Genomic DNA, 20,776 nt, shown 5'->3' with positions numbered 1-20,776 from the left:
GCACTTGTGCCAAAACAAAACCAATTAAAAGTTGCAAAGAACAGAAAAACTGAAGCTAAGGGAAAAAAAAAAAAAAAAAAACAGGAGCTTGCCATTACGAAGAATAGGATCTCTGTGAATAACCTTAGCAAAACAGGTGAATTCTATGTTAATTCAAAAACTAGCAAACCTTTGGGGAAAGAAACTCAAGAAGACACAAGAAAAAAAAAGATATCGACGGATCTAGGAATGGAAGGATTAACACACTTGAAAGGTTCATACCGCAGTAAGGAATCTCTGGATTCCATGCAATCCCAGTCAAAGTTGCAGCAGTATTTGCCACAGAGAAGAAGAGAGAATCCTAAAGTTTCTAGCCAGCAACGCGAGACCCTGACTAGGCAAAGGAATCCTCAGGAAAACGAACAAAGCAGCACGTGTCACAATTTCTGATTTCAACATAGAGGACGAAGCGCGAGGTACCGAAACGGCACAGTCTGGGCCCCAAAACAGGCATGAAGACCCATGCAAAACAATTGAGAGCCCAGAGCCCAACTCAAACTTACATGGACAGCCCATTTTGGACCAGGGAGCCAAGTGGAGACAGCGGAGAAAGGAGAGTCTCTACAATAAACGGTGCTGGGAAGCCTGCACAGCCACATGGAACACAACGAGAGTACACCATGATGTTACACCTGGCACACACACCACCTGAAGTGGATTAAAGCCTTGAATGGCAGACTTGAAACCGTGAACCTTGTAGGAGAAGACCTAGGCAGAGTGCTCTTTGCCATCTGTCTGAGCCGCCTATTTGGAAGAAGCATGTCTGACTGGGCAAGGGCAACAAAGGAAACAAGAAACAAACGGGACCACATCAAATGCACACACTTCTGCCCACTCAAGGAAACCATCAACTGAATACTAAGACACCACAACAATTGGGAGAGGATGTTTGCAAACCACACATCGGACAAGGGGTGAAAAGCCCAAAGATACAATCAACTCGCACGTCTCCACAAGAAAAAAAACAAGCCAATGAAAACCTGGTCAAAAGATGGAAGCAGAGATTTCTCCGAAGAAGACAGAAAGAGGGCCAGTAGGTGCATGAAAACTTGTTCACCATCATGAAGTCTCAGGAAAATGCAAATCCAAACTGCAAGGCCATGGCAGCTCACTGTGGTCAGCATGGCTAGAAGGAAGCAGACAGGAAATAACAAGTGTCAGAGAGGAGGTGCAGAGAAGGGAAGCCTCCTGCACTGCTGGTGGGAGTGTAACCCGGTGCAGCCACGATGCCAAAGGTGTGGAACTGCCTCAGAAATTTAAGTATCCATGTCCCGTATGACCCAGCTATTAATCTGCCGCTTGCTTATCCAAAACAGTCAGAAAGACTACCGCATAAAGACATGTGCATGGCTGTGTTCACCACAGTCTTACTCCTGATATCCAAGACTTGGAAAGCACCCTGGTGTCCAGCAAGGGATGATTGGAGAAGGAAGATGGGCTATAGCCACACAATGGTATACCACTCAGCCGGAACAAATGATGCAATCCAGCCATTTGTGACCACCAGAATGGCTGTGAGGGTTTTAGGGGAAGTGTAACAAGCCCCAGTGAGAAATTCAAATACCATAGAATCTCACTTACAAGGCGAAGAAAAAGCAAGCACTAACCAACAGGTGGCACTGAACATTTGTATGCGGGCTCCCAGAGGCAAAGAGGGGCGGTGACGGAAGGTGAAAGAGAAGATTAGGCACAAGTGTGTGGTGAGGGCCTGTGATTAGTCTTACACTGGTGAAGATGATGTAAGCTACACAGAAGTCTAAAGCAATGAGGATGTGAATCTGGAAGTTATAGTACGTTCTAATGCAGGGTCATGGCTATAAATTCACCTCAAATCAAAAATCCAAAAAGGGGTCCAGAATGATGTCATAAAGCTTTGGGGGCGGAAAGAGTTTACAGAAGGTGAACTTCCAAGGATGGAAAATCACCCCCAAATGCTTACAGATGCTACAGAAAGGCAGACCATTCCAAATAGGTGAAGAGGAATACTACGAAGAGAACATGATCAGTCCTAAACCCATGAACGAACGGAAAATGTTACCGTCCATGATGTTATTACTAATCACCTTCACGAATAATCCAAACAGGCCCACGTCTTCCCAAGTTCAGGCAAAAGGTTGGTCCAAAAGTACAATTCAGGGCCGGCCCTGTGGTGGAGCAGGTAAGTGCCCACATTCCGCTTGGGCGGCCCGGGCCTCACTGTTTCACATTACGAGTGCATATCACATTAGTAGTGTTAGGAAATATAGATTTCATGGTATGGTGCGGGCAGAGATCATAAATAAGCAGCAATTGTGAGGATACGTTATCAATACGCACAAGAAAAGGAACCATAAGAATATTACAATCTATGGAAGTATCTGGTACACTTCCCAAAGGCAGAAGGAAGGAAAACTTGTGACCTGCCAAGGTGGAATTGGCAGAGTGCCACGAGATGACACCATCATTGTGCATCAGAACATTCCCTGGGCAACTTCAACTTGTGAGGGAGTCCAGGACTTTTTCTGGGTAAGGTCCACCCATTTTGCCATCTACCCAAGATATAAGAGATAAAACCCAGGATAATCTTACAGGAGTGACACCAGTGTCTAGAGAGAATGTAGGAGCCCTTTCGAAGTTCAAGGAGAAAGATAGAAACTGACAACAATTGCAGAAAAAGGAAAACTATCCTACCTAGACAGGGTGAGGAGTCAGACTGGTCTGAGATGGCTGTGAAACTCTGTGTGCACGGAGGTTGTCAGGACAACTTCGAATTTTGAGGTCGCTTATGACATCACGGTGAACATGTCCCCCAGGGTGGCCGCATGGTTACAGTCTGAGGATTGGCCTAGGCTAGGCTATTAAAGGGACAGATACCCAGAAACAGGTTTGGCAAACAGAAAGCAGGCACAGAAACTAGAAGAGATAAAACAGAGTCTGATGCAAGGGATAAGAAAGGAACCCTAGGCCACAAGTGAGAATAGAGGGACAGGCACGGAGAGGAGAACATTGTCATCTATTCAAGTCTATGGGGAGGTCATGCTGATTCAAGCTTGCAACTTCATTGGAAACAAGTGGCCGGACTTGGCGTTCATCACACCTACAGTGCCCTTGTGCCTTAAGCATAATGCAAAGTCAAGAAAGATGTCTTGAGGACATTGAAGAGAAGAATCGATGCCTCCTTTCCAAGGCCCATAGCATTCTTTGCAGGTCAGTCTCTTTTTCCGAAGCTCTGGTGTCACGTGGGCCCACTGGGCACATGGTAATGTGTCCCAAGAGATGTCTTGGAAGCCTTGAAGGAATGGAGCCCTGTCACGCTTGGGGTATGTCTCTTTGTTTGGAAGTGCTCTACAAGGGTGCTGAAAAGCACCCTCTTCCACAGGGCTTCGTTCCTTCGTGAAGGCTGCCCTCCCAGGCTAGTGTGCTCTGTTTGCCTCCATCGAAATTCTCTCCCCCTACCTCTTGCCGTAGAAGGATTATTGATTATGTGTTTTGACACCATATGTAAGGAAGTTGCACGAAAATTAGAACTTTACAGTTGTGTTTCAAGAAAAATAAACAGGCCAGGGTAGAGGATGTAGGGCAAACAAATGGCACACCCTATAAAAATTAAGTAAGCCCGTATCTGGACGGAATCTAGGGGAACGTTCAAGGATCAGGGGTCAAGTTCGAAACTTCCCAAATCCGGAAAAGAGACAGAAAAATATCTTTCCTGGAGAGTGGAATTCATCCGATTTGTCTAAGTTGTCTTGGAAACATTGTGTCCGTGAAGGGGGTTGCCAGGACCACCTCGAATTTGGAGTTTCTGATCTCAGGATGTCAAACCAACCCACATGACCACGTGTTCTCAGTGCTTAGTTTGACCTAGGCTAGGGTAGCCAAGAGTCCTACAAGTGACCGGTGCAAATTCAAGGACAACAACCAAGAGTCACGAAAGCACTCACACCTCACCCTAGAGAACATACAGCGATTAAAGAAATACAAACTAATCCCTTGGAATGAAGGAGAACGGACTGATAAGCATGTCTAAGGGAGATAGCTGAGAAAGACCATGACGAGTATACTATGGAAAAGAAAAAGAGGACCCAGAAAATGGAAGGTGAACAGAAATCACACCTGAATTATCCACAATGAAAGATGATGTCCGTCTTTAGACAGACTCTGCTGGAACGTTTGAAAGTCAGAGAAATTCACAAGGCAAAAAACGGCAGCGAAGGTCAAGCATGGGCTAACTGGGAAGGGTGAGTTATGAGACTGCTCCAAGCAGGCTCTGAAACCTGTATCCAGGAAGCATGCTGGACCTCAGAGACACAATTATGACAAATCCTCTGACATCACAATGGACCCGAAAAACAACCTAGCCTCATCTACACAGTGCTAGAGTTGGGCTCACTAGTATATTTAACTCCCATTGCACTCAACTGCACGTTGCCACTGAACATGTAAGTGGCCGGCCGGTGGTGCAGTGGTGAGGTCCGCACCTTCTGGGTCTGTGGCCCAGTATGGGCTGGGTGGAATCCTCGGTTTGGGCCTCCTCACCACTGCTTCAGTTGTTCTGGTGCAGGCGTCCGAGGTAGAGTAGAGGCAGATGGGAAGGGACGTTGGACAGGGCCAGACTTCCACAGCAAATACAGGAGCATTGCCAGCAGATGTGAGCACAGCAATGCACTTGTGCCAAAACAAAACCAATTAAAAGTTGCAAAGAATAGAAAAACTGAAGCTAAGGGAAAAAAAAAAAAAAAAAAACAGGAGCTTGCCATTACGAAGAATAGGATCTCTGTGAATAACCTTAGCAAAACAGGTGAATTCTATGTTAATTCAAAAACTAGCAAACCTTTGGGGAAAGAAACTCAAGAAGACACAAGAAAAAAAAAGATATCGAGGGATCTAGGAATGGAAGGATTAACACACTTGAAAGGTTCATACCGCAGTAAGGAATCTCTGGATTCCATGCAATCCCAGTCAAAGTTGCAGCAGTATTTGCCACAGAGAAGAAGAGAGAATCCTAAAGTTTCTAGCCAGCAACACGAGACCCTGACTAGGCAAAGGAATCCTCAGGAAAACGAACAAAGCAGCACGTGTCACAATTTCTGATTTCAACATAGAGGACGAAGCGCGAGGTACCGAAACGGCACAGTCTGGGCCCCAAAACAGGCATGAAGACCCATGCAAAACAATTGAGAGCCCAGAGCCCAACTCAAACTTACATGGACAGCCCATTTTGGACCAGGGAGCCAAGTGGAGACAGCGGAGAAAGGAGAGTCTCTACAATAAACGGTGCTGGGAAGCCTGCACAGCCACATGGAACACAACGAGAGTACACCATGATGTTACACCTGGCACACACACCACCTGAAGTGGATTAAAGCCTTGAATGGCAGACTTGAAACCGTGAACCTTGTAGGAGAAGACCTAGGCAGAGTGCTCTTTGCCATCTGTCTGAGCCACCTATTTGGAAGAAGCATGTCTGACTGGGCAAGGGCAACAAAGGAAACAAGAAACAAACGGGACCACATCAAATGCACACACTTCTGCCCACTCAAGGAAACCATCAACTGAATACTAAGACACCACAACAATTGGGAGAGGATGTTTGCAAACCACACATCGGACAAGGGGTGAAAAGCCCAAAGATACAATCAACTCGCACGTCTCCACAAGAAAAAAAACAAGCCAATGAAAACCTGGTCAAAAGATGGAAGCAGAGATTTCTCCGAAGAAGACAGAAAGAGGGCCAGTAGGTGCATGAAAACTTGTTCACCATCATGAAGTCTCAGGAAAATGCAAATCCAAACTGCAAGGCCATGGCAGCTCACTGTGGTCAGCATGGCTAGAAGGAAGCAGACAGGAAATAACAAGTGTCAGAGAGGAGGTGCAGAGAAGGGAAGCCTCCTGCACTGCTGGTGGGAGTGTAACCCGGTGCAGCCACGATGCCAAAGGTGTGGAACTGCCTCAGAAATTTAAGTATCCATGTCCCGTATGACCCAGCTATTAATCTGCCGCTTGCTTATCCAAAACAGTCAGAAAGACTACCGCATAAAGACATGTGCATGGCTGTGTTCACCACAGTCTTACTCCTGATATCCAAGACTTGGAAAGCACCCTGGTGTCCAGCAAGGGATGATTGGAGAAGGAAGATGGGCTATAGCCACACAATGGTATACCACTCAGCCGGAACAAATGATGCAATCCAGCCATTTGTGACCACCAGAATGGCTGTGAGGGTTTTAGGGGAAGTGTAACAAGCCCCAGTGAGAAATTCAAATACCATAGAATCTCACTTACAAGGCGAAGAAAAAGCAAGCACTAACCAACAGGTGGCACTGAACATTTGTATGCGGGCTCCCAGAGGCAAAGAGGGGCGGTGACGGAGGGTGAAAGAGAAGATTAGGCACAAGTGTGTGGTGAGGGCCTGTGATTAGTCTTACACTGGTGAAGATGATGTAAGCTACACAGAAGTCTAAAGCAATGAGGACGTGAATCTGGAAGTTATAGTACGTTCTAATGCAGGGTCATGGCTATAAATTCACCTCAAATCAAAAATCCAAAAAGGGGTCCAGAATGATGTCATAAAGCTTTGGGGGCGGAAAGAGTTTACAGAAGGTGAACTTCCAAGGATGGAAAATCACCTCCAAATGCTTACAGATGCTACAGAAAGGCAGACCATTCCAAATAGGTGAAGAGGAATACTACGAAGAGAACATGATCAGTCCTAAACCCATGAACGAACGGAAAATGTTACCGTCCATGATGTTATTACTAATCACCTTCACGAATAATCCAAACAGGCCCACGTCTTCCCAAGTTCAGGCAAAAGGTTGGTCCAAAAGTACAATTCAGGGCCGGCCCTGTGGTGGAGCAGGTAAGTGCCCACATTCCGCTTGGGCGGCCCGGGCCTCACTGTTTCACATTACGAGTGCATATCACATTAGTAGTGTTAGGAAATATAGATTTCATGGTATGGTGCGGGCAGAGATCATAAATAAGCAGCAATTGTGAGGATACGTTATCAATACGCACAAGAAAAGGAACCATAAGAATATTACAATCTATGGAAGTATCTGGTACACTTCCCAAAGGCAGAAGGAAGGAAAACTTGTGACCTGCCAAGGTGGAATTGGCAGAGTGCCACGAGATGACACCATCATTGTGCATCAGAACATTCCCTGGGCAACTTCAACTTGTGAGGGAGTCCAGGACTTTTTCTGGGTAAGGTCCACCCATTTTGCCATCTACCCAAGATATAAGAGATAAAACCCAGGATAATCTTACAGGAGTGAAACCAGTGTCTAGAGAGAATGTAGGAGCCCTTTCGAAGTTCAAGGAGAAAGATAGAAACTGACAACAATTGCAGAAAAAGGAAAACTATCCTACCTAGACAGGGTGAGGAGTCAGACTGGTCTGAGATGGCTGTGAAACTCTGTGTGCACGGAGGTTGTCAGGACAACTTCGAATTTTGAGGTCGCTTATGACATCACGGTGAACATGTCCCCCAGGGTGGCCGCATGGTTACAGTCTGAGGATTGGCCTAGGCTAGGCTATTAAAGGGACAGATACCCAGAAACAGGTTTGGCAAACAGAAAGCAGGCACAGAAACTAGAAGAGATAAAACAGAGTCTGATGCAAGGGATAAGAAAGGAACCCTAGGCCACAAGTGAGAATAGAGGGACAGGCACGGAGAGGAGAACATTGTCATCTATTCAAGTCTATGGGGAGGTCATGCTGATTCAAGCTTGCAACTTCATTGGAAACAAGTGGCCGGACTTGGGGTTCATCACACCTACAGTGCCCTTGTGCCTTAAGCATAATGCAAAGTCAAGAAAGATGTCTTGAGGACATTGAACAGAAGAATCGATGCCTCCTTTCCAAGGCCCATAGCATTCTTTGAAGGTCAGTCTCTTTTTCCGAAGCTCTGGTGTCACGTGGGCCCACTGGGCACATGGTAATGTGTCCCAAGAGATGTCTTGGAAGCCTTGAAGGAATGGAGCCCTGTCACGCTTGGGGTATGTCTCTTTGTTTGGAAGTGCTCTACAAGGGTGCTGAAAAGCACCCTCTTCCACAGGGCTTCGTTCCTTCGTGAAGGCTGCCCTCCCAGGCTAGTGTGCTCTGTTTGCCTCCATCGAAATTCTCTCCCCCTACCTCTTGCCGTAGAAGGATTATTGATTATGTGTTTTGACACCATATGTAAGGAAGTTGCACGAAAATTAGAACTTTACAGTTGTGTTTCAAGAAAAATAAACAGGCCAGGGTAGAGGATGTAGGGCAAACAAATGGCACACCCTATAAAAATTAAGTAAGCCCGTATCTGGACGGAATCTAGGGGAACGTTCAAGGATCAGGGGTCAAGTTCGAAACTTCCCAAATCCGGAAAAGAGACAGAAAAATATCTTTCCTGGAGAGTGGAATTCATCCGATTTGTCTAAGTTGTCTTGGAAACATTGTGTCCGTGAAGGGGGTTGCCAGGACCACCTCGAATTTGGAGTTTCTGATCTCAGGATGTCAAACCAACCCACATGACCACGTGTTCTCAGTGCTTAGTTTGACCTAGGCTAGGGTAGCCAAGAGTCCTACAAGTGACCGGTGCAAATTCAAGGACAACAACCAAGAGTCACGAAAGCACTCACACCTCACCCTAGAGAACATACAGCGATTAAAGAAATACAAACTAATCCCTTGGAATGAAGGAGAACGGACTGATAAGCATGTCTAAGGGAGATAGCTGAGAAAGACCATGACGAGTATACTATGGAAAAGAAAAAGAGGACCCAGAAAATGGAAGGTGAACAGAAATCACACCTGAATTATCCACAATGAAAGATGATGTCCGTCTTTAGACAGACTCTGCTGGAACGTTTGAAAGTCAGAGAAATTCACAAGGCAAAAAACGGCAGCGAAGGTCAAGCATGGGCTAACTGGGAAGGGTGAGTTATGAGACTGCTCCAAGCAGGCTCTGAAACCTGTATCCAGGAAGCATGCTGGACCTCAGAGACACAATTATGACAAATCCTCTGACATCACAATGGACCCGAAAAACAACCTAGCCTCATCTACACAGTGCTAGAGTTGGGCTCACTAGTATATTTAACTCCCATTGCACTCAACTGCACGTTGCCACTGAACATGTAAGTGGCCGGCCGGTGGTGCAGTGGTGAGGTCCGCACCTTCTGGGTCTGTGGCCCAGTATGGGCTGGGTGGAATCCTCGGTTTGGGCCTCCTCACCACTGCTTCAGTTGTTCTGGTGCAGGCGTCCGAGGTAGAGTAGAGGCAGATGGGAAGGGACGTTGGACAGGGCCAGACTTCCACAGCAAATACAGGAGCATTGCCAGCAGATGTGAGCACAGCAATGCACTTGTGCCAAAACAAAACCAATTAAAAGTTGCAAAGAATAGAAAAACTGAAGCTAAGGGAAAAAAAAAAAAAAAAAAACAGGAGCTTGCCATTACGAAGAATAGGATCTCTGTGAATAACCTTAGCAAAACAGGTGAATTCTATGTTAATTCAAAAACTAGCAAACCTTTGGGGAAAGAAACTCAAGAAGACACAAGAAAAAAAAAGATATCGAGGGATCTAGGAATGGAAGGATTAACACACTTGAAAGGTTCATACCGCAGTAAGGAATCTCTGGATTCCATGCAATCCCAGTCAAAGTTGCAGCAGTATTTGCCACAGAGAAGAAGAGAGAATCCTAAAGCTTCTAGCCAGCAACGCGAGACCCTGACTAGGCAAAGGAATCCTCAGGAAAACGAACAAAGCAGCACGTGTCACAATTTCTGATTTCAACATAGAGGACGAAGCGCGAGGTACCGAAACGGCACAGTCTGGGCCCCAAAACAGGCATGAAGACCCATGCAAAACAATTGAGAGCCCAGAGCCCAACTCAAACTTACATGGACAGCCCATTTTGGACCAGGGAGCCAAGTGGAGACAACGGAGAAAGGAGAGTCTCTACAATAAACGGTGCTGGGAAGCCTGCACAGCCACATGGAACACAACGAGAGTACACCATGATGTTACACCTGGCACACACACCACCTGAAGTGGATTAAAGCCTTGAATGGCAGACTTGAAACCGTGAACCTTGTAGGAGAAGACCTAGGCAGAGTGCTCTTTGCCATCTGTCTGAGCCGCCTATTTGGAAGAAGCATGTCTGACTGGGCAAGGGCAACAAAGGAAACAAGAAACAAACGGGACCACATCAAATGCACACACTTCTGCCCACTCAAGGAAACCATCAACTGAATACTAAGACACCACAACAATTGGGAGAGGATGTTTGCAAACCACACATCGGACAAGGGGTGAAAAGCCCAAAGATACAATCAACTCGCACGTCTCCACAAGAAAAAAAACAAGCCAATGAAAACCTGGTCAAAAGATGGAAGCAGAGATTTCTCCGAAGAAGACAGAAAGAGGGCGAGTAGGTGCATGAAAACTTGTTCACCATCATGAAGTCTCAGGAAAATGCAAATCCAAACTGCAAGGCCATGGCAGCTCACTGTGGTCAGCATGGCTAGGAGGAAGCAGACAGGAAATAACAAGTGTCAGAGAGGAGGTGGAGAGAAGGGAAGCCTCCTGCACTGCTGGTGGGAGTGTAACCCGGTGCAGCCACGATGCCAAAGGTGTGGAACTGCCTCAGAAATTTAAGTATCCATGTCCCGTATGACCCAGCTATTAATCTGCCGCTTGCTTATCCAAAACAGTCAGAAAGACTACCGCATAAAGACATGTGCATGGCTGTGTTCACCACAGTCTTACTCCTGATATCCAAGACTTGGAAAGCACCCTGGTGTCCAGCAAGGGATGATTGGAGAAGGAAGATGGGCTATAGCCACACAATGGTATACCACTCAGCCGGAACAAATGATGCAATCCAGCCATTTGTGACGACCAGAATGGCTGTGAGCGTTTTAGGGGAAGTGTAACAAGCCCCAGTGAGAAATTCAAATACCATAGAATCTCACTTACAAGGCGAAGAAAAAGCAAGCACTAACCAACAGGTGGCACTGAACATTTGTATGCGGGCTCCCAGAGGCAAAGAGGGGCGGTGACGGAGGGTGAAAGAGAAGATTAGGCACAAGTGTGTGGTGAGGGCCTGTGATTAGTCTTACACTGGTGAAGATGATGTAAGCTACACAGAAGTCTAAAGCAATGAGGACGTGAATCTGGAAGTTATAGTACGTTCTAATGCAGGGTCATGGCTATAAATTCACCTCAAATCAAAAATCCAAAAAGGGGTCCAGAATGATGTCATAAAGCTTTGGGGGCGGAAAGAGTTTACAGAAGGTGAACTTCCAAGGATGGAAAATCACCTCCAAATGCTTACAGATGCTACAGAAAGGCAGACCATTCCAAATAGGTGAAGAGGAATACTACGAAGAGAACATGATCAGTCCTAAACCCATGAACGAACGGAAAATGTTACCGTCCATGATGTTATTACTAATCACCTTCACGAATAATCCAAACAGGCCCACGTCTTCCCAAGTTCAGGCAAAAGGTTGGTCCAAAAGTACAATTCAGGGCCGGCCCTGTGGTGGAGCAGGTAAGTGCCCACATTCCGCTTGGGCGGCCCGGGCCTCACTGTTTCACATTACGAGTGCATATCACATTAGTAGTGTTAGGAAATATAGATTTCATGGTATGGTGCGGGCAGAGATCATAAATAAGCAGCAATTGTGAGGATACGTTATCAATACGCACAAGAAAAGGAACCATAAGAATGTTACAATCTATGGAAGTATCTGGTACACTTCCCAAAGGCAGAAGGAAGGAAAACTTGTGACCTGCCAAGGTGGAATTGGCAGAGTGCCACGAGATGACACCATCATTGTGCATCAGAACATTCCCTGGGCAACTTCAACTTGTGAGGGAGTCCAGGACTTTTTCTGGGTAAGGTCCACCCATTTTGCCATCTACCCAAGATATAAGAGATAAAACCCAGGATAATCTTACAGGAGTGACACCAGTGTCTAGAGAGAATGTAGGAACCCTTTCGAAGTTCAAGGAGAAAGATAGAAACTGACAACAATTGCAGAAAAAGGAAAACTATCCTACCTAGACAGGGTGAGGAGTCAGACTGGTCTGAGATGGCTGTGAAACTCTGTGTGCACGGAGGTTGTCAGGACAACTTCGAATTTTGAGGTCGCTTATGACATCACGGTGAACATGTCCCCCAGGGTGGCCGCATGGTTACAGTCTGAGGATTGGCCTAGGCTAGGCTATTAAAGGGACAGATACCCAGAAACAGGTTTGGCAAACAGAAAGCAGGCACAGAAACTAGAAGAGATAAAACAGAGTCTGATGCAAGGGATAAGAAAGGAACCCTAGGCCACAAGTGAGAATAGAGGGACAGGCACGGAGAGGAGAACATTGTCATCTATTCAAGTCTATGGGGAGGTCATGCTGATTCAAGCTTGCAACTTCATTGGAAACAAGTGGCCGGACTTGGGGTTCATCACACCTACAGTGCCCTTGTGCCTTAAGCATAATGCAAAGTCAAGAAAGATGTCTTGAGGACATTGAACAGAAGAATCGATGCCTCCTTTCCAAGGCCCATAGCATTCTTTGAAGGTCAGTCTCTTTTTCCGAAGCTCTGGTGTCACGTGGGCCCACTGGGCACATGGTAATGTGTCCCAAGAGATGTCTTGGAAGCCTTGAAGGAATGGAGCCCTGTCACGCTTGGGGTATGTCTCTTTGTTTGGAAGTGCTCTACAAGGGTGCTGAAAAGCACCCTCTTCCACAGGGCTTCGTTCCTTCGTGAAGGCTGCCCTCCCAGGCTAGTGTGCTCTGTTTGCCTCCATCGAAATTCTCTCCCCCTACCTCTTGCCGTAGAAGGATTATTGATTATGTGTTTTGACACCATATGTAAGGAAGTTGCACGAAAATTAGAACTTTACAGTTGTGTTTCAAGAAAAATAAACAGGCCAGGGTAGAGGATGTAGGGCAAACAAATGGCACACCCTATAAAAATTAAGTAAGCCCGTATCTGGACGGAATCTAGGGGAACGTTCAAGGATCAGGGGTCAAGTTCGAAACTTCCCAAATCCGGAAAAGAGACAGAAAAATATCTTTCCTGGAGAGTGGAATTCATCCGATTTGTCTAAGTTGTCTTGGAAACATTGTGTCCGTGAAGGGGGTTGCCAGGACCACCTCGAATTTGGAGTTTCTGATCTCAGGATGTCAAACCAACCCACATGACCACGTGTTCTCAGTGCTTAGTTTGACCTAGGCTAGGGTAGCCAAGAGTCCTACAAGTGACCGGTGCAAATTCAAGGACAACAACCAAGAGTCACGAAAGCACTCACACCTCACCCTAGAGAACATACAGCGATTAAAGAAATACAAACTAATCCCTTGGAATGAAGGAGAACGGACTGATAAGCATGTCTAAGGGAGATAGCTGAGAAAGACCATGACGAGTATACTATGGAAAAGAAAAAGAGGACCCAGAAAATGGAAGGTGAACAGAAATCACACCTGAATTATCCACAATGAAAGATGATGTCCGTCTTTAGACAGACTCTGCTGGAACGTTTGAAAGTCAGAGAAATTCACAAGGCAAAAAACGGCAGCGAAGGTCAAGCATGGGCTAACTGGGAAGGGTGAGTTATGAGACTGCTCCAAGCAGGCTCTGAAACCTGTATCCAGGAAGCATGCTGGACCTCAGAGACACAATTATGACAAATCCTCTGACATCACAATGGACCCGAAAAACAACCTAGCCTCATCTACACAGTGCTAGAGTTGGGCTCACTAGTATATTTAACTCCCATTGCACTCAACTGCACGTTGCCACTGAACATGTAAGTGGCCGGCCGGTGGTGCAGTGGTGAGGTCCGCACCTTCTGGGTCTGTGGCCCAGTATGGGCTGGGTGGAATCCTCGGTTTGGGCCTCCTCACCACTGCTTCAGTTGTTCTGGTGCAGGCGTCCGAGGTAGAGTAGAGGCAGATGGGAAGGGACGTTGGACAGGGCCAGACTTCCACAGCAAATACAGGAGCATTGCCAGCAGATGTGAGCACAGCAATGCACTTGTGCCAAAACAAAACCAATTAAAAGTTGCAAAGAATAGAAAAACTGAAGCTAAGGGAAAAAAAAAAAAAAAAAAACAGGAGCTTGCCATTACGAAGAATAGGATCTCTGTGAATAACCTTAGCAAAACAGGTGAATTCTATGTTAATTCAAAAACTAGCAAACCTTTGGGGAAAGAAACTCAAGAAGACACAAGAAAAAAAAAGATATCGAGGGATCTAGGAATGGAAGGATTAACACACTTGAAAGGTTCATACCGCAGTAAGGAATCTCTGGATTCCATGCAATCCCAGTCAAAGTTGCAGCAGTATTTGCCACAGAGAAGAAGAGAGAATCCTAAAGCTTCTAGCCAGCAACGCGAGACCCTGACTAGGCAAAGGAATCCTCAGGAAAACGAACAAAGCAGCACGTGTCACAATTTCTGATTTCAACATAGAGGACGAAGCGCGAGGTACCGAAACGGCACAGTCTGGGCCCCAAAACAGGCATGAAGACCCATGCAAAACAATTGAGAGCCCAGAGCCCAACTCAAACTTACATGGACAGCCCATTTTGGACCAGGGAGCCAAGTGGAGACAGCGGAGAAAGGAGAGTCTCTACAATAAACGGTGCTGGGAAGCCTGCACAGCCACATGGAACACAACGAGAGTACACCATGATGTTACACCTGGCACACACACCACCTGAAGTGGATTAAAGCCTTGAATGGCAGACTTGAAACCGTGAACCTTGTAGGAGAAGACCTAGGCAGAGTGCTCTTTGCCATCTGTCTGAGCCGCCTATTTGGAAGAAGCATGTCTGACTGGGCAAGGGCAACAAAGGAAACAAGAAACAAACGGGACCACATCAAATGCACACACTTCTGCCCACTCAAGGAAACCATCAACTGAATACTAAGACACCACAACAATTGGGAGAGGATGTTTGCAAACCACACATCGGACAAGGGGTGAAAAGCCCAAAGATACAATCAACTCGCACGTCTCCACAAGAAAAAAAACAAGCCAATGAAAACCTGGTCAAAAGATGGAAGCAGAGATTTCTCCGAAGAAGACAGAAAGAGGGCCAGTAGGTGCATGAAAACTTGTTCACCATCATGAAGTCTCAGGAAAATGCAAATCCAAACTGCAAGGCCATGGCAGCTCACTGTGGTCAGCATGGCTAGAAGGAAGCAGACAGGAAATAACAAGTGTCAGAGAGGAGGTGCAGAGAAGGGAAGCCTCCTGCACTGCTGGTGGGAGTGTAACCCGGTGCAGCCACGATGCCAAAGGTGTGGAACTGCCTCAGAAATTTAAGTATCCATGTCCCGTATGACCCAGCTATTAATCTGCCGCTTGCTTATCCAAAAAAGTCAGAAAGACTACCGCATAAAGACATGTGCATGGCTGTGTTCACCACAGTCTTACTCCTGATATCCAAGACTTGGAAAGCACCCTGGTGTCCAGCAAGGGATGATTGGAGAAGGAAGATGGGCTATAGCCACACAATGGTATACCACTCAGCCGGAACAAATGATGCAATCCAGCCATTTGTGACCACCAGAATGGCTGTGAGCGTTTTAGGGGAAGTGTAACAAGCCCCAGTGAGAAATTCAAATACCATAGAATCTCACTTACAAGGCGAAGAAAAAGCAAGCACTAACCAACAGGTGGCACTGAACATTTGTATGCGGGCTCCCAGAGGCAAAGAGGGGCGGTGACGGAGGGTGAAAGAGAAGATTAGGCACAAGTGTGTGGTGAGGGCCTGTGATTAGTCTTACACTGGTGAAGATGATGTAAGCTACACAGAAGTCTAAAGCAATGAGGACGTGAATCTGGAAGTTATAGCACGTTCTAATGCAGGGTCATGGCTATAAATTCACCTCAAATCAAAAATCCAAAAAGGGGTCCAGAATGATGTCATAAAGCTTTGGGGGCGGAAAGAGTTTACAGAAGGTGAACTTCCAAGGATGGAAAATCACCTCCAAATGCTTACAGATGCTACAGAAAGGCAGACCATTCCAAATAGGTGAAGAGGAATACTACGAAGAGAACATGATCAGTCCTAAACCCATGAACGAACGGAAAATGTTACCGTCCATGATGTTATTACTAATCACCTTCACGAATAATCCAAACAGGCCCACGTCTTCCCAAGTTCAGGCAAAAGGTTGGTCCAAAAGTACAATTCAGGGCCGGCCCTGTGGTGGAGCAGGTAAGTGCCCACATTCCGCTTGGGCGGCCCGGGCCTCACTGTTTCACATTACGAGTGCATATCACATTAGTAGTGTTAGGAAATATAGATTTCATGGTATGGTGCGGGCAGAGATCATAAATAAGCAGCAATTGTGAGGATACGTTATCAATACGCACAAGAAAAGGAACCATAAGAATATTACAATCTATGGAAGTATCTGGTACACTTCCCAAAGGCAGAAGGAAGGAAAACTTGTGACCTGCCAAGGTGGAATTGGCAGAGTGCCACGAGATGACACCATCATTGTGCATCAGAACATTCCCTGGGCAACTTCAACTTGTGAGGGAGTCCAGGACTTTTTCTGGGTAAGGTCCACCCATTTTGCCATCTACCCAAGATATAAGAGATAAAACCCAGGATAATCTTACAGGAGTGAAACCAGTGTCTAGAGAGAATGTAGGAGCCCTTTCGAAGTTCAAGGAGAAAGATAGAAACTGACAACAATTGCAGAAAAAGGAAAACTATCCTACCTAGACAGGGTGAGGAGTCAGACTGGTCTGAGATGGCTGTGAAACTCTGTGTGCACGGAGGTTGTCAGGACAACTTCGAATTTTGAGGTCGCTTATGACATCACGGTGAACATGTCCCCCAGGGTGGCCGCATGGTTACAGTCTGAGGATTGGCCTAGGCTAGGCTATTAAAGGGACAGATACCCAGAAACAGGTTTGGCAAACAGAAAGCAGGCACAGAAACTAGAAGAGATAAAACAGAGTCTGATGCAAGGGATAAGAAAGGAACCCTAGGCCACAAGTGAGAATAGAGGGACAGGCACGGAGAGGAGAACATTGTCATCTATTCAAGTCTATGGGGAGGTCATGCTGATTCAAGCTTGCAACTTCATTGGAAACAAGTGGCCGGACTTGGGGTTCATCACACCTACAGTGCCCTTGTGCCTTAAGCATAATGCAAAGTCAAGAAAGATGTCTTGAGGACATTGAACAGAAGAATCGATGCCTCCTTTCCAAGGCCCATAGCATTCTTTGCAGGTCAGTCTCTTTTTCCGAAGCTCTGGTGTCACGTGGGCCCACTGGGCACATGGTAATGTGTCCCAAGAGATGTCTTGGAAGCCTTGAAGGAATGGAGCCCTGTCACGCTTGGGGTATGTCTCTTTGTTTGGAAGTGCTCTACAAGGGTGCTGAAAAGCACCCTCTTCCACAGGGCTTCGTTCCTTCGTGAAGGCTGCCCTCCCAGGCTAGTGTGCTCTGTTTGCCTCCATCGAAATTCTCTCCCCCTACCTCTTGCCGTAGAAGGATTATTGATTATGTGTTTTGACACCATATGTAAGGAAGTTGCACGAAAATTAGAACTTTACAGTTGTGTTTCAAGAAAAATAAACAGGCCAGGGTAGAGGATGTAGGGCAAACAAATGGCACACCCTATAAAAATTAAGTAAGCCCGTATCTGGACGGAATCTAGGGGAACGTTCAAGGATCAGGGGTCAAGTTCGAAACTTCCCAAATCCGGAAAAGAGACAGAAAAATATCTTTCCTGGAGAGTGGAATTCATCCGATTTGTCTAAGTTGTCTTGGAAACATTGTGTCCGTGAAGGGGGTTGCCAGGACCACCTCGAATTTGGAGTTTCTGATCTCAGGATGTCAAACCAACCCACATGACCACGTGTTCTCAGTGCTTAGTTTGACCTAGGCTAGGGTAGCCAAGAGTCCTACAAGTGACCGGTGCAAATTCAAGGACAACAACCAAGAGTCACGAAAGCACTCACACCTCACCCTAGAGAACATACAGCGATTAAAGAAATACAAACTAATCCCTTGGAATGAAGGAGAACGGACTGATAAGCATGTCTAAGGGAGATAGCTGAGAAAGACCATGACGAGTATACTATGGAAAAGAAAAAGAGGACCCAGAAAATGGAAGGTGAACAGAAATCACACCTGAATTATCCACAATGAAAGATGATGTCCGTCTTTAGACAGACTCTGCTGGAACGTTTGAAAGTCAGAGAAATTCACAAGGCAAAAAACGGCAGCGAAGGTCAAGCATGGGCTAACTGGGAAGGGTGAGTTATGAGACTGCTCCAAGCAGGCTCTGAAACCTGTATCCAGGAAGCATGCTGGACCTCAGAGACACAATTATGACAAATCCTCTGACATCACAATGGACCCGAAAAACAACCTAGCCTCATCTACACAGTGCTAGAGTTGGGCTCACTAGTATATTTAACTCCCATTGCACTCAACTGCACGTTGCCACTGAACATGTAAGTGGCCGGCCGGTGGTGCAGTGGTGAGGTCCGCACCTTCTGGGTCTGTGGCCCAGTATGGGCTGGGTGGAATCCTCGGTTTGGGCCTCCTCACCACTGCTTCAGTTGTTCTGGTGCAGGCGTCCGAGGTAGAGTAGAGGCAGATGGGAAGGGACGTTGGACAGGGCCAGACTTCCACAGCAAATACAGGAGCATTGCCAGCAGATGTGAGCACAGCAATGCACTTGTGCCAAAACAAAACCAATTAAAAGTTGCAAAGAATAGAAAAACTGAAGCTAAGGGAAAAAAAAAAAAAAAAAAACAGGAGCTTGCCATTACGAAGAATAGGATCTCTGTGAATAACCTTAGCAAAACAGGTGAATTCTATGTTAATTCAAAAACTAGCAAACCTTTGGGGAAAGAAACTCAAGAAGACACAAGAAAAAAAAAGATATCGAGGGATCTAGGAATGGAAGGATTAACACACTTGAAAGGTTCATACCGCAGTAAGGAATCTCTGGATTCCATGCAATCCCAGTCAAAGTTGCAGCAGTATTTGCCACAGAGAAGAAGAGAGAATCCTAAAGTTTCTAGCCAGCAACGCGAGACCCTGACTAGGCAAAGGAATCCTCAGGAAAACGAACAAAGCAGCACGTGTCACAATTTCTGATTTCAACATAGAGGACGAAGCGCGAGGTACCGAAACGGCACAGTCTGGGCCCCAAAACAGGCATGAAGACCCATGCAAAACAATTGAGAGCCCAGAGCCCAACTCAAACTTACATGGACAGCCCATTTTGGACCAGGGAGCCAAGTGGAGACAGCGGAGAAAGGAGAGTCTCTACAATAAACGGTGCTGGGAAGCCTGCACAGCCACATGGAACACAACGAGAGTACACCATGATGTTACACCTGGCACACACACCACCTGAAGTGGATTAAAGCCTTGAATGGCAGACTTGAAACCGTGAACCTTGTAGGAGAAGACCTAGGCAGAGTGCTCTTTGCCATCTGTCTGAGCCGCCTATTTGGAAGAAGCATGTCTGACTGGGCAAGGGCAACAAAGGAAACAAGAAACAAACGGGACCACATCAAATGCACACACTTCTGCCCACTCAAGGAAACCATCAACTGAATACTAAGACACCACAACAATTGGGAGAGGATGTTTGCAAACCACACATCGGACAAGGGGTGAAAAGCCCAAAGATACAATCAACTCGCACGTCTCCACAAGAAAAAAAACAAGCCAATGAAAACCTGGTCAAAAGATGGAAGCAGAGATTTCTCCGAAGAAGACAGAAAGAGGGCCAGTAGGTGCATGAAAACTTGTTCACCATCATGAAGTCTCAGGAAAATGCAAATCCAAACTGCAAGGCCATGGCAGCTCACTGTGGTCAGCATGGCTAGAAGGAAGCAGACAGGAAATAACAAGTGTCAGAGAGGAGGTGCAGAGAAGGGAAGCCTCCTGCACTGCTGGTGGGAGTGTAACCCGGTGCAGCCACGATGCCAAAGGTGTGGAACTGCCTCAGAAATTTAAGTATCCATGTCCCGTATGACCCAGCTATTAATCTGCCGCTTGCTTATCCAAAAAAGTCAGAAAGACTACCGCATAAAGACATGTGCATGGCTGTGTTCACCACAGTCTTACTCCTGATATCCAAGACTTGGAAAGCACCCTGGTGTCCAGCAAGGGATGATTGGAGAAGGAAGATGGGCTATAGCCACACAATGGTATACCACTCAGCCGGAACAAATGATGCAATCCAGCCATTTGTGACGACCAGAATGGCTGTGAGCGTTTTAGGGGAAGTGTAACAAGCCCCAGTGAGAAATTCAAATACCATAGAATCTCACTTACAAGGCGAAGAAAAAGCAAGCACTAACCAACAGGTGGCACTGAACATTTGTATGCGGGCTCCCAGAGGCAAAGAGGGGCGGTGACGGAGGGTGAAAGAGAAGATTAGGCACAAGTGTGTGGTGAGGGCCTGTGATTAGTCTTACACTGGTGAAGATGATGTAAGCTACACAGAAGTCTAAAGCAATGAGGACGTGAATCTGGAAGTTATAGTACGTTCTAATGCAGGGTCATGGCTATAAATTCACCTCAAATCAAAAATCCAAAAAGGGGTCCAGAATGATGTCATAAAGCTTTGGGGGCGGAAAGAGTTTACAGAAGGTGAACTTCCAAGGATGGAAAATCACCTCCAAATGCTTACAGATGCTACAGAAAGGCAGACCATTCCAAATAGGTGAAGAGGAATACTACGAAGAGAACATGATCAGTCCTAAACCCA

Source organism: Equus asinus, chromosome 24 (assembly GCF_041296235.1).
Source record: "Equus asinus isolate D_3611 breed Donkey chromosome 24, EquAss-T2T_v2, whole genome shotgun sequence".
Taxonomy (NCBI): domain Eukaryota; kingdom Metazoa; phylum Chordata; class Mammalia; order Perissodactyla; family Equidae; genus Equus; species Equus asinus.
Note: the sequence above shows the minus strand (reverse complement) of the source record.